Below are 14,047 nucleotides of genomic sequence, written 5' to 3'. Positions count from 1 at the left end.
TGTTTTTGTTTTTTACCTTCTCAATAATGCCTTAGAGTTGAATTTGCATCAGCTAAAATGCCTAAAGCATTTTCGCTATTTGCTGTTAAGGCCCCACTGAGAGAATAGTAGTTTCCCAAAAGGCCCACTTCAGGCGGGGAGTCATGGCACATCCCTGTAATCCCAGCACTTTGAGAGGCCAAGTGGAGGATGGCTTAAGTCCAGGAGTTCAAGACCAGCCTGATCAACATAAGGAGACCCCCATTTTTACAAATAATTTTAAAAGTTAGCCAGGTACAGTGGCACATGCCTGTAGCCCCAGCTACTCAGGAGGATGAATTAGGAGGATTACTTGAACCCAGGAGGTTGAGGCTGCAGTGAACTATGATCGTGCCACTGCACTGCAACCTGGGTGACAGAGTGAAACCCCCAGCTCAAAAAAAAAAAAAAAAGTTCCATTTCCCACAGGAGATGGGCTTGGAGAAATTTGTCACTAAATGTTGCTGTTGCTCCGTTACCAGGCCCATTTTCTAGCATGGGCCTCACGGACTAGACCCATTCTCTGATAACGTTGTGACAGCATCAACCTCTTCCTTAGGAGGCAGAGCCAAAAGTTCTTTTTGTTGAGATTTTGCTTCCAAAATCTCACTTGGATGGTTCCTAATATGTTTCTGTTGGCCAAGAAACTAACCTTTTTCTATTCTCTTCTTGAGCAAAAGTGGCCCCACTTGAGGATTTGCTTCTACTCCACCTCAGTCTTCTTCACAGGTGGGCAGCCCTGGATCAGGTGAATGTCGCAACTTCTGAAGTCAGGGCCTTCGGAGATCTGAAGCTTCCACCTTAACCCCTCTTAGAACACTCTTTCTCAGTAGCTACCCAACAACCATATAAGACTTGTGTGTAGGGGTTACATTTCTATTCTTTTTCTTATATGGCTAGCTGCCTAAAAATTTGATTTTGGGGGGAGTGGAGACATAAATAAGGTAAACAATATGGCTTCTATATGATAACACTGGTCAGTATCCTCACGATCTTAGGAAAGGCAATGATTCCTTAAAGAGGACAGGAAAGCTTCATTCATGGAAGCCCACCCTTTCCCCCCTGCTCTGCAGACCATCTTTGTCTTACACCAAGCAACTGTATGTGAGCGGATTCGTGTCAACATTCAATATTATTCTATTTGGCTATCCCTTGCCTCTATACAATACAGCCTTATTTACTGTAGCTTTATAATAAGTTTTGATATCTGAAAGAGCAAGCCCTCACATTTAGTTCTTTTTTCAAGGTAGTTGCGGTCTGTAACACCAAGGAAGGCTGACTCAAGAGGAAAGAGTTGGTCGGTGCAGGGGTAGGATCCATGCAGCTCAGAATAGACTGTCTGAACCTAAACAAGATGTGGAGGGGTCCATGCAAGGAAGTAGCTCTGCGCTGAGGCTGACTGTCAGAGCCTGACACCCACCTTACCTTGCTCAAGTTCCGACTCCCACACGAGACTGCCTCTTTTTGGGAATTCCCTTTTCATCTTGGTCAGGTTCTAATACTCAGTATCAAGAGGGTGTCTCCTTGAAGGGGATGGCTTGGAGTAGGATGTCAGAGCCTCAAAACAATGATGAGGACATCTCTGCAGTGCAAGGGTCTAGGCTGGAATGTTATAACTTGGGTAGGGTGAGAGGGGCATCGCCACAGAGGGACAGCCCAGAAAGGGGAGTCATCTGCTGAGTGTGATGAGGAGGATGTCCACCCAGGAGGAGGCTCAGGATGAAAAGTCAGAGCCTGGTGGGGTCAGGAGGGTGTCCTTCAGGGGTGAACCAGCATAGGGAGTCAGAACCCTAAGCCGTGAGGAGGAGTCCATGGGGAAAGGGGCAGGCATAGGGTGTCAGGGCCTAAGCCAGATGAGAAAGTCATCGCTTAGAAAGGAGAGACCATAGGCCAGGCATAGTGGCTCACGCCTGTAATCCAAGCATTTTGTGAGGCTGAGGTGGGTGAATTGGTCCCAGCTACGTGGGAGTCTGAAGCAGGAGGATTGCTTGAGCCTGGGAAGCAGAGGTTGCAGTGAGCTAAGATGGCGCTACTGCACTCCAGCCTGAGTGACTGAGTAAGACCCAGTCTCAAAAATAAAAGAAAAAAGAAAAGAAAGGGGAGACCAATGTGGAATGTTAGAGCCCAAAGATGGTAAGAAGGGGGGTGCAGCAGCAGCAATGGAGATTGATTTTATACAGGGATATCAGTCAAGTAAATAAATATATTAGGGATAATTTAGTCAGTTTCTCACTCTCAGAGAAGGAAGTTACAAATATGGAAAGGCAGAAAATGAAAATAAACTGTGTAGTATTTAACTGGGTTTGGATGAATCAGTGTGAACAAGTTTTCAACATATATAGATGGCTATAGAACTAAATATAGATGTGAGTATATATGTGTGTATGTGTGTATATAAATGTACTACACATTCCTCAGCTCTGTCCACTGAGCAAGTTTGAGGCCTGAAACATCCCAATAGCAAGGATCATACTGGTACCCTGATCTCAGCTTCTAAATATTAGACTCTGCTTCAAGGAACCAGAGCACCTTGAAGAAATGACTGATCTCTCAGCTGGGGCTTAACTTTAGTCTTAACTTTAGTTAACCATGTCTTAACTTTGTCTCTTTCAGCCCAGTCTCAAAAAAAAGGATAAAATCAGGAAAGCACAAAATCTGGAACATCCTATGCCAGAAAGCAAAGAAGTGCTCAAAGAATTGTGGAGACATGTAAAACAAACAAGTATACAAAAGAAACAGAAAAATATGCTTGATGAAGTTCCCACAGTCAAAATCACAGAGAATATTAGCACCAAAATAACTAATGATAGTAATAGATTGCGGCCTGTTGAAATAGGCTATGATTTCATACTGACAGGAAATGATGAGTCATACTGACATAAAATGATAAATGAATAAATCGACAGTTTAATGAGAAATAGAATGTTTACATAATCCCAAAGTACTTCCTCACAAAGTTATAAAGGGAAAAGGAACTTGAGTTGATAAGCCAAGCAGACACCACCTTAATCAAATAATCTAAGTAAACAGTATCAGCAATAGGACAAATTGAAATTGTGCTTTCCACATAATAGGCTGCGATAAAATGAATGTTGCATTACTTCTGTGATGCCCCTCCCAAAAATGCATAACCTGAATCTAATTATGAGGAAACATCACACAAACTAAAATTGAGGAACATTATACAAATATGCCTCATAATTTTCAAAGGCACTAAGATCATGAAAATAATGGAAAGATGAAGGAAATGTTTTGAATTGGTTATGGACTGTTTTGTGTCCCCCTCTCCAAATTCATATGTTGAAATTCGAACTCCCAATGAGATGCTATGAGGAGGGAAACCTTTGGGAGGTAATTAAGTCATGAAGGTGAAGGCTTCGTGAATGAGCTTTGTGCCTTCATAAAAAAGAGACAGGAAGTCTTGCTTCCTCTGTCTCTCTTTCCCTGACTCCCCCATATGAAGATGTAGCAAGAAAGTAGCCAGTAAACCAGGAAGGATGTCCTCATCACACATCCGATCTGCAGGTGCCTTGATTTTGGATTTCTCAGCCTACAAAATTGTGAGAAATGTGTTTTTAATTTAAAAAAAAAAAGTTTGCACATAGGTTTTGAAATTTAATTTAAAAAAAAAAAAGAGAGAGAAATAAGTGTTGATTGTTTAAGCCACTCAGTCTGAACTAAGGGCTGAAGGAGACTAAAGTTAAGACATGGTTCTGAAATGGATCCTTTTGCTCTAAAGGACATTATTCCAACATTTGGTGAAACTTGAACGAGGTCTGAGGATTAGATGGTAGTAATGTACCAATGGTAATTTTCTGATTTTTATGGTAGTGTTTAGCTATGTAGGAGAATGTTCCAGTTATAGAAAATAGACTCTGAAGTATGAGGAACTGATGGGGCATCAGGCTGGTAATTTACTCTCAAATGGTTTAAGAAAAAGTAATTTTTATACTATATTTACAACTTTTCTGTAAGTTTGAGATCGTTTCAAGAAATGTTGCCTATCCTATGCAAGATATTTATAAAATAATGCTTTATGTATGCTAACAATGCATTTTTCTAATGTATAGTACAACAAACTATTTTTTTAATAATGGGCAGAGCCAGTGCCTGACCCACGGATGTTGTGAAAATTGCCTGACCTATTCTAAGGAGATAATTTGACCTTGATTGAAATGCTCTAATTTTAGCATATGCCTATTTTAATTCTACTAAAAAGTAGAGTACGATTAACAAACAAATGCATATACTTGTACATTCATTTTTGGATGTCTATGTGTACAGAGTAACAAAATAACAGAAGAATAGGGTTGCACAAATGCACATTTCAATCGTGAGCTACGTAAAACGTATCTCTGTGTGCCTGTACTCAATATCCATAGGGTCATTAGACAATGGATATGGTAAATTGCATCTCCAATAATGGTCTTACCAATGAATTGCAATAGAATTAGCATGTTTTGCTGCAGACTCTCTAAAAGTCAGTATTTAATGTATTGCCATGGAATGCCTTTCCAGAATATGCTTTTTAAGTTTTCTTTAAAAACCAGATCATGACAGGCTGTTTATAATTCTGAGCAAAGGCATCTTGTTCTTATTAAATTATAAAGAACTGAATGCATTTTAATAGATATTTTGATTAAATTATATGAATAACAAAATTTCTAATAGTCTTAAATTACCAATGTGTATGTGGAATCATCATCAGGGAAAAGAAACTCCCACACCTGCCTTACACATAAATACACAGGTTCTTAAAATATTTAAAATATGACATTCGCATTAAAAACCATATAGAAATGAATTTTCAATAAATATTAGATGATGAACGTCTGTTAGTGCTTTTTTTTTTTTTTTTCTGGAGACAGGATTTTGCTCTGTTGCCCAGGCTGGAGTGCAATGGCATGATTTCAGCTCACTGCAACCTCCACCTCCTGGGTTCTAACAATTCTCATGATTCAGCCTCCTGAGTAGCTGGGCCTACAGGTGCACCCACCACCCTGGCTAATTTTTTGTATTTTCTTTTCTTTTGAGACAGAGTCTCTTGCTCTGTAGCCCAAGCTGGAGTGCAGTGGCACAATCTTGGCTCACTGCAACCTCTGCCTCCCAGGTTCAGGCGATTCTCCTGCCTCAGCCTCCTAGGTAACTGGGATTACAGGCATGTGCCACCACGCCCAGCTAATTTTTGTATTTTTAGTCGAGACAGGGTTTCACCATGTTGGTCAGGCTGGTCTTGAACTCCTGACTCATGATCCGCCTGCCTCAGCCTCCCAAAGTGCTGGGACTACAGGGCGTGAGCCACCGCGCCTGGCCTAATTTTTTTGTATTTTAATAGAGATGAGATTTTACCATGTTGCTCAGGTTTGTCTTGAACCCCTGAGGTCAGACAGGTGTGAACCACTATGCCCGACTTTATTATTAGTGCTTTTAAGAGGATGATTTTCTCACTTTGTAAAGAACATCTAGTAGATATAATAAACTAAGAAATATAACAAAGAAATATTTCTTTTCTTTTTCTTTTGAGACAAGGTCTCAGTCTGTTGTGTTCAGGCTGGAGTGCAGTAGCACAATCATGGCTCACTGCAGCCTCAACCTCCCGAGGCTCAGGTGATCCTCCCACCTAAGCCTCCCAAGTAGCTGGGACTCCAGGCACACATCCTCACACCGGCTAATTTTTTGTATTTTTTGTAGAGATAAGGGTTTCACCATGTTGCCCAGGCTGGTCTTGGACTCCTGGGCTCAAATGATTCACCCTACTCAGCCTCCCAAAGTACTAGGATTACAAGCACGAGTCATTGAACCCAGCCAATATGTCTTTTATAATAGCGATTTTTAAAATACCAATGAGTAGCTTGTTGAGAAATGGGTTAATAACAAGATGAAAACATTTAGAAAACTTTATTGAGAGACTTAAATAAATGGAAAGACACATATTTATATACAGGAAGACAAATTTTTCAAAAATTTTGGTTTGAGTTTGGGTACAGTGGCTCACACCTGTAATCCCAGCACTTTGGGAGGCTGAGGCCAGCGGCTTACCTGAGGTCAGGAGTTCAAGACCAACCTGGCCAACTTGGCAAAATCCCGTCTCTACCAAAAATACAAAAATTGGCCAGGTGTGGTGGCACAGGCCTGTAGTCCCAGCTACTCGGGAGGCTGAGGCAGGAGAATTGCTTAAACTCAGTAGGCAGAGGTTGCAGTGAGCCAAGATCGTGCCACTGCACTCCAGCCTGGGTAACAGAGAGAGACTCTCTCTAAAAAAAAAGTTAAAAATTGTTGGTTTGTCCCCAAATTAATATACAGGTTAGTTGTAACTACAAAACCAGTGAGATATATTATTATTGTTTTGTTAATTGTATTGAAATAATTTAAATAATTTTTGAAGTAGGCAAGGATAGCCACAAATTATGGAAGAGACATAATTAAATGAAAAGCCTAATACTACCATGTACAGACGCTACCATGATAATAATATAGTCCCAAGGGACAAAATTGTCTAGAGAGCAGAGAGGGAAAAATAAGAATATCTGAGTCCAAGTTCTTTTCTCTCTCTCTTTGTTGTTTTTTGTTTTTTGTGTATTTTTTTTTTTTGGTAAAAATGAGATCCTGCTTTGTCACCCAAGCTAGTCTCAAACTTCTGGGCTCAACCTATCCTCTCGTCTCAGTCTCCCAAAGTGCTGAGATTACAGGTGTGAGCCACCATGCCCGGCCAGAGTTTAAGTTCTAATTCATCTGCTTTGCAGTTAGTTTCTCCCTATCCCCTCCCATATATGATAATTTATTTATATATGATGTCTACTGAAAATATTACAAATTTGTGTTAAAGGGAAGAATGATTAAATAATTTCAGAATAATTAGTTAACAATTTGGAAAAAAATCTTTTTGTTTGTTTTTGTTTTTTGTTTGTTTGTTTGTTTTGTTTTGAGATGGAGTTTCGCTCTTGTTACCCAGGCTGGAGTGCAATGGTGCGATCTTGGCTCACTGCCACCTCCGCCTCCTGGGTTCAGGCAATTCTCCTGCCTCAGCCTCCTGAGTAGCTGGGATTATAGGCACGCACCACCATGCCCAGCTAATTTTTTGTATTTTTAGTAGAGACGGGGTTTCACCATGTTGACCAGGATGGTCTTGATCTCTTGACCTCGTGATCCACCCGCCTCGGCCTCCCAAAGTGCTGGGATTATAGGCATGAGCCATCGCACCCAGCAGAAAAAAATCTTAAATGATGAACTGAAGAGCAAAACCAAAAAATTAAAGATAAGATTAGCCAAAGAATAGCTAAAATAAATAAAATTGGATATTTAGAATTTTCTAAAATTCTATTTAAAAAATTATTAAAAACAGAAGAATATGTTCAAAATTCAACTTTATCATGTAAATACATGAACACCTACAATATTCCAAGCACTGTTCTAGGTTCTCAAGATACATCAGTGAGCAGTAGACAACATAGAATTTATGTTTTTGAAGGTTCAGACAATCAAATAAATAAATATCAGGAGTAGATAACTACTATCAGGAAGAAAGAACATACAAGCTTATAGACAGATGGATATAAATCAGTGGGATATAATTGAGAGTTCAGAAATAAACTCATACATTTATTTTTCAAAACTTGAAAATAATCTACTGCATTCTAAATGTTTGTGTCTCCACAAAATTCATATATCAAAACTTAATCCCTAATGTGATGGTATTAAGAAGTGGTGCCTTTGGGAGGTTATTAGGTCATGAGGGCTTCATCCACATAGAAGGGATTAGTGCTGTTATAAAAGAGGCCCAAAGTCGGGAGTTTGAGACCAGCCTGGCCCTATTTTTTAAATTGAGAAAATGACTGGGCGTGGTGGCTCACACCTGTAATCCCAGCACTTGGAGAGGCCAAGGCAGGTGGATTACTTGAGGTCAGGAGTTCGAGATCTGCCTGGCCAACATGGCGAAACCCTGTCTCTGCTAAAAATACAAAAATTAACAGGGTGCAGTGGCGCATGCCTGTAATCCCAGCTACTCAGGAGGCTGAGGCAGAAAAATTGCATGAACTCAGAAGGCAGAGGTTGTAGTGAGCCGAGATTGGGCCACTGCACTCCAGCCTGGGTAAGACTCCATCTAAAAAAAATAAACAAAATAAATAAATAAATGTGGAAAAAAATGCCTCCACTTTATATATGTTAATTCATTTAAGAAGTTGCAGTATTCTCTTGTGTCTTCATCCTGTTTTTGTTTTGTTTTGTTTTTAACACACACTTGGGCTGGAAAAGGGAGTCAGTGGAGACAGTAGTGTAAGTGTTGAGAATATGGTTGAAACCTTGGATATCCTGTAATTTTTATTCCAGTTTTTTAAATCATGGTAAAATATATTAAATTAACTACTTTAACCATTTTTAAGTGTATTGTTAAGTGGTATTAAACATGTTGTTGTTGTTGAGTTTTAGGAATTTACTATATTTTCTGGATATTAACCCCTTATCAGACATATGACTTGTAAATATTTTCTCCCATACTGTGAGTTGCCTTTTACTCTGTTGATAGTGTCTTTGGATGCACAGGGTAATTTGATTTTCATGAAAAAAAAAAAGAGTTGAGGAAAGATTTTAAAGAAGGCACAAATGAATGAAAAAATACCCCATGTTCATGGATTAGAAGAATATTGTTAAAATGTCCATACTACTCAAATCAATCTACAGATTTAATGCAGTCCCTATCAAAATTCCAATGTTATTTTAGAAAATAAAATCCTAAAATTCATTTGGAACCATTAAAAACAAAACAAAACAGAATAGCCAAGGCAATCATGAGTAAAAAGAACAAAACTGGAGGCGCCACAGTAACCTGACTTCAAACTATACTATATAGCTACTGTAACCCAAACAGCATAGTACTAGGAATAAAAAAATAGATACATTCATCAATGGGACAGAACAGAGTTCCAAGAAATGAACTCACACATGTACAGTCAACTGATTTTCAACAAAAGTGTCAAAAATGCACAATGGGAAAAGGATAATCTCTTCAAGAAATTGTGCTGAGAAAACTTGATATCTACATGCAGAAGAATGAAAATTGACCCTTATCTCACACTGTATACAAAATCAACCCAAAGTGGGTTAAAGACCAGAAACTGTAAAACTACTGAAAGAAAACAAAGAGAAACTGTACAACATTTTTCTGGCCATGATTTCTTTTTTTGACCTGTCCCCAAAGCACAGAAAACAAAAACAAAAGTAGTCAAATGTGATATCATCAAACTAAAAAGCTTCTGCACAGCAAAACAAACAATTAACAGTGTAAAGACTGCTGGGCACGGTAGCTCATGCCTGTAATCCTAGCACTTTGGGAGGTGGAGTTAAGTGGCTCATGAGATCAAGAGATCGATACCATCCTGGCCAACATGGCAAAACCCCGTCTGTACTAAAAATACAAAAATTAGCCAGGTGTGGTGGCACACACCTGTAGTCCCAGCTACTTGGGAGGCTGAGGCAAGAGAATTGAACTTGGGAGGCAGAGATTGCAGTGAGCTGAGATCGTGCCGCTGTACTCCAGCTTGGTAACAGAGCAAGACTCCATCTCAAAAAAACAAAAAACAAAACAAAACAAAAAAAGTGTGAGGACTCAACCTACAGATTGGGAGAAAGCATTTGTAAGCCAAAGCCATACATCCCAAAAGAGTTAATATTCAAAATATATAAGGAACTCAAACCACTCAATAGCGAGAAAACAACAAATTCAATTTACAAATAGGCAAAAAGGTCAGGCACAGTAGCTCATACCTGTAGTCCTAGCTGCTCCGGAGGATGAGAGAGAATTGCTTGAATCCAGGTGTTTGATGCTACAGTGAATTATGATGGTGCTGCTGCACTCCAGCCTAAGAGCAAGAACCTGTCTCAAAAAAAAAGTTGGTGGGGACAAGGACCTTGAATAGATATTTCTCAAAAAAAGAAGATGTACAAATGGCCAGTAGATATGTGAAAAAAATGTTCTACTTCACTAATCATTAGAGAAATGAACAGTGAAACTACAAATCACCTCACATCTGTCAGAATGGCGATTCTCAAAAAGACAAAAGATAAATATTGGCAAAGACGGGGAAAAAGGCAACCCTTGTACAACTGTTGGTGGGAGTGCAAATTAATGCAGCCACTATGGAAAACAGTATAGAAGTTTCTCAAAAATCAAAAATAGAATTCTATATGATCCAGTAATCCTACTTCTGGGTGTTTACTCAAAATTTAAAATCAATGTGTCAAAGAAATATCTGTACTCCCATGGCTATTGCAATATTATTCACAGCAGCAATATCGTGGAATTGACCTAAGTGTCCACCAACAGACGAATGAATAAAGAAAATGTGGCACATACACACAGTGGAAATCATTCAGCTTTCAGTTATTTTCATCAACTTAGATGAAATCGGAGAACATTATGCTAAGTGAAATAAGTCTGGCACAGAAAGACAAATACTGTATGTTCTCACATGTGAAATCTAAAACAATCAAACTCATAGAAGCAGAGAGTAGAATGGTAGTGAGACGCTAGAGGGTCGAGGACATGGGGAGATGACGGTCAAAGGGCTATAAATCTCAGACAAGAGGAGTAAGGTATTTTTTTAAATCTATTGTACAGGGTAGTGAGTATAGTTAGTAATAGTTTATTGTACATTTCAAATTTGCTGAGAGCGCAAATTTAAATGTTCTCACCACAAAAAAATAATGTTTTTGAAGTGATAAATATGTTAATTAACTTGATTTATTTTTTTCCACATCGTATTCAAATAGTAACATCATTTTGTACTGCACAAATGTATACAATTATCAGTTATCAATTTATAATGAAATTTTAAAAATAAATTTCAATTACATGTGTATTCTATTACTTCTTCACGTTCCATATGGTTTCTAAGCTCTTTTCTATTTTTTTTTTTTTTTTTTTTTTTTTTTTTGAGACGGAGTTTCGCTCTTGTTACCCAGCCTGGAGTGCAATGGCGCGATCTCGGCTCACCGCAACCTCCGCCTCCTGGGTTCAGGCAATTCTCCTGCCTCAGCCTCCTGAGTAGCTGGGATTACAGGCACGCGCCACCGTGCCCAGCTAATTTTTTGTATTTTTAGTAGAGACGGGGTTTCACCATGTTGACCAGGATGGTCTCGATCTCTTGACCTCGTGATCCACCCGCCTCGGTCTCCCAAAGTGCTGGGATTACAGGCGTGAGCCACCGCGCTCGGCCTTGCTCTTCTCTATTTCTATCCTTTCTCTTCGCTTAGTTTTTGTTTGAATATTTCGGACAACAAGCTGGACATTGTATTGGGAGCCTAGAACATTGTTATTTGGTGGTCCTTTCTCCTAATCTTGTAATTCAAAAAAGAAAAAAAAAAACTCTCTTATTTCATGCCAAAAAGACATACATCTGACTGTATTTGAGGCCAGAAGACCCAAAAGAGTTTATCCATTTTCATTTTATTCTAGTCAGCTCCTGAAGTCACAGCTTTCTCTGCTCCAAAGCTCCTGTTTTCACTCTCATTTTCTTTGATCTTATGGGTCTGTACATATATTTTACTGTTTTGCTGCCTCTTTAATAAAATTTTGAGTAGAGAAGAAAATAAATGTATAAGGTCATTCTACCATGTTTAATAGGAAGTCATATATATATATATATATATACATGATGCTATTTAATGCTGGCAAGACTGCCATGAAGCAAAGCATTGTCATAGATTTCTGATGATTATACATTTTAAAAATGAGTCTTTACATCTCATTTCCTTTGTGACAAAAAAGCCTAAATATTGAATCTAAAATTCAAAACTAAGAGTATCTTCCATACATCAAGATATAATGGTATACGTTATGAAAGTGAAAACCTCGGTCAACCTAAAAAGATCTGAGACTAGATAAATAAATGATGAAACCTACATGTAATGGAAAGTTGTACTATACTTTAAATTTCTTATGTATTAGCATTTGTAGAGAAATGCTATTTTATATTGCTAACTGAAAAGGCAAGTATTAAAAAATTTTATAAAAACAAACACAACCAGAGCCAGGCACAGTGGCACATGCACATATAATTCCAGGTACTCAGGAAGCCGGAGCTGGAAGATCACTTGATCCCAGAAGCTAGAGTGCAGCCTGGGCAACACAGTGAAATCCTATTTCTAAAACAACAACAATAATAAAATAAAATAAATGAAACACACAACCCAAAACTGAAGAATAAGTATAGCGGAAACAGCCGGGCACCGTGGCTCACTCCTGTAATCCCAGCACTTTGGGAGGCAGGCAGATCACTTGAGGTCAGGAGTTCAAGACCAGCCTGGCCAAAATGGCAAAAACCCATCTCTACTAAAAATACAAAATTAGCCAGGCGCATGTCTGTAATCCCAGTTACTTGAGAGGCTGAGGCAGGAGAATCCCTTGAACCCGGGAGGTGGAGGTTTCGGTGAGCCAAGATTGTGCCACTGCACTCTTGCCTGGGCAACAGAGCGAGACTCCATCTCAAAAAAAAAAAAGTATAGAGGAAACATACCTAAATATAGATAATACCTATTTTTTGTGGGACAACCACAGTTTTTTTCTTTATACTTTTCCATATTTTCTAGTATCAATTAATGAACATGTGCTTTCTTAAAATTAAGATGTTAAGGCTAGGTGTAGTGGCTCACATCTACAATCCTAGCACTTTGGGAGGTCTAGGTGGGAAGATCGCTTAAGGCTAGGAGTCGTGCCCCACCTGGGCAACATGGCGAGACTCCCATCTCTACAAAAAATACAAAAATTATCTGGGTGTGGCAGCACACACTTGTGGTCCCAGCTACATGAGGCTGAGGCAGGAGGATTGTTTGAGCTGGGAGGGTGAGGCTGCAATGAGCTGTGATCGCATGACTGCACTCCAGCCCAGGTGACAGAGTGTGACCCTGCCTCAAAAAGATTTTTTTTAATAAATTAAGGGATTGATTTGATCATTACACATTGCATACATTAACTGAAATATCACACTGAATACCATAAATACATACAATTATTATGTGTTAATTAAAAATAATTTTAAAAGAAGAGGAAAAGCTATTTTTAAAAGAAGGAGCATTATTTTTTACCTTACATAATATGCTGTTTACAATAATATAATGACCGCATTATTTGTCCAAAATTTCCTACTTCCTTTTAACTTATTACAAGGTCTACATTTCAGTTCAGATATAAAAATGGGGAATTCTACATTAACATTTCTAAAAAATAGCATGAGAAAGAGTTCTGGACTCACAAGCCTAACACACTTCAGGTACTATCCTTTCTACTTTTCATAGAAAGCAACATGTTTCACTCTACGATTCAGCCTCAAAATTAGTTGACTAAAATTTTGTGCTACTACCATTCCAGCATCTAAAATGCAATGCCTCAGATAAATATCAACCAAGCACTACAGAGTTTAATTGGAAATATGTGTTCCACATCTGGTTTCCCTCAATACCATTTAACAAATTAAAATGGCAAGTGGTGTCATCTGCTATTGCCTTGAGGTTAGCACGAGATGCTGAAGAGTTGCTTGAATTGATTTCTGCTGACATATTATACAATGTGTTACAAAACTGTTCTAAGCTTGATTATGGAGGCAAGATGAACTAAAAGTAATTTTTTTACAAAGTGGGTCTAGAGATGTGGTATAAAATAAGCACCATTCTGATTTCTGTCTTGAGTGCTTGTGATACATTTAAAATAAGTGGAAACTTTGAGTGATTACAGTTAAGACAAATATCCATAAATTGTGGAATATGTGGTATGTACATTAACACCAAAGCCTCACTGCAAATTCTGAACTTTATTTTGAACTGTGAAAGTAATACATCATACAGGCTAGCAAGATCTAAAGACTTGATTATCCAGGAACATAACATTTGTATGTAAGGAAATATCCTTTTATATTCTGCTTAAGTTCACAGCAACCCTTTCAGCAGAAAGAGGCCCAGGAAAAGGAAAGAAGCAAGAAGAAGTACAATTCTTTCATACCTTCCAGTTTGGGCTCAAATTACACAGAATACTTTGTCA

The sequence above is a fragment of the Aotus nancymaae genome, unplaced genomic scaffold, assembly GCF_030222135.1.
Source record: "Aotus nancymaae isolate 86718 unplaced genomic scaffold, 86718_ANA_hifiasm-v0.15.2.pri h1tg000006l, whole genome shotgun sequence".
Lineage (NCBI taxonomy): Eukaryota > Metazoa > Chordata > Mammalia > Primates > Aotidae > Aotus > Aotus nancymaae.
The sequence above is the reverse complement of the archived record's forward strand: the minus strand, read 5'-3'. Positions refer to the sequence as shown.